We start from the raw sequence: 971 nt of genomic DNA, 5'->3' as shown, positions 1-971 counted from the left end.
TTTGCCGTTTTGTAAATCGTGCCGTACTTTGTGTTCAGAGATGAGAGTTTCTTTGTGCTTATATATACAAGGTGTCCCAGCTATCTTGTCCACCCAAAATATCTCTGGAACAATAACAGCTTTGGAAAACGACTTTCACCGGTATCAATGTAGGGCTGGGGCCCGTGAATGGAGATATTTGGAAACATTCTAAAACGAAAGCATATGTGTTTTTTTTAACACAAACTTACGTTTTTTTTTAAATGGACCTCCTATATTTTTTTTTCAGCAATCCACAGCATGACAAAGCACATATACCGAGCGAGGTGGCGCAGTGGTTAGCACACTGGACTGGCATTCGGGAGGACGACGGTTCAATCCCGTCTCCCGTCATCCTGATTTAGGTTTTCCGTGATTTCCCTAAATCGTTTCAGCCAAATGCCGGAATAGTTCCTTTGAAAGGGCACCGCCGCTTTCCATCCCAATCCTTCCCTAACCCGAGCTTGCGCTCCGTCTCTAATGACCTCGTTGTCGACTGGATGTTAAACACTAACCACCACCACCACAAAGCACATCCACAATGACGTTGATTGCATCCCGAGATATTGAGACGCGAAGTTGACGCTGGAAACACCCGACATGCGATGCTAGCGCACGTCCTGAGGCTCAGGCGTGAACCCCATGCTGCCCGTAATCGCGATGTGATTGACATGCGTAATCACACCTCCATATTTATCAAGAGGTCCGAAACGAATAATACGGTCTGCTGCCATCAACTCTCATAAGCACATAATAGTTTCCCTCTTGCACGTTTTACGTATCTACGTACACAATATGAACCAATACCGATCGATGTACACCCGTCAGGTTGTCTTATTTATCCTGCACACCCAAAATAAGGTTTATCTAATGCGTTATATGACCCATTGTGCCTGTTGCGCAGGGCCTGGCTCTACCTAGTCAAGTGTCCAACGTAGTTCCCACTACTGCCA

General features: G+C 45.9%; 1 non-coding gene across 1 annotated transcript; it reads left to right on the top strand.

The window, feature by feature from the left end:
• The first annotated feature begins 299 nt into the window (after nt 1-299).
• Trnaa-ggc (transfer RNA alanine (anticodon GGC)) lies at nt 300-372 on the top strand. Its single transcript has one exon. It is a non-coding gene; the product is annotated as a tRNA-Ala (tRNA).
• Nucleotides 373-971: the final 599 nt, after the last annotated feature.

Source organism: Schistocerca gregaria, chromosome 3, assembly GCF_023897955.1.
Source record: "Schistocerca gregaria isolate iqSchGreg1 chromosome 3, iqSchGreg1.2, whole genome shotgun sequence".
In the NCBI taxonomy this organism is placed as follows: domain Eukaryota; kingdom Metazoa; phylum Arthropoda; class Insecta; order Orthoptera; family Acrididae; genus Schistocerca; species Schistocerca gregaria.
Note: the sequence above shows the minus strand (reverse complement) of the source record. Positions and strands in the feature narration are given on the sequence as shown.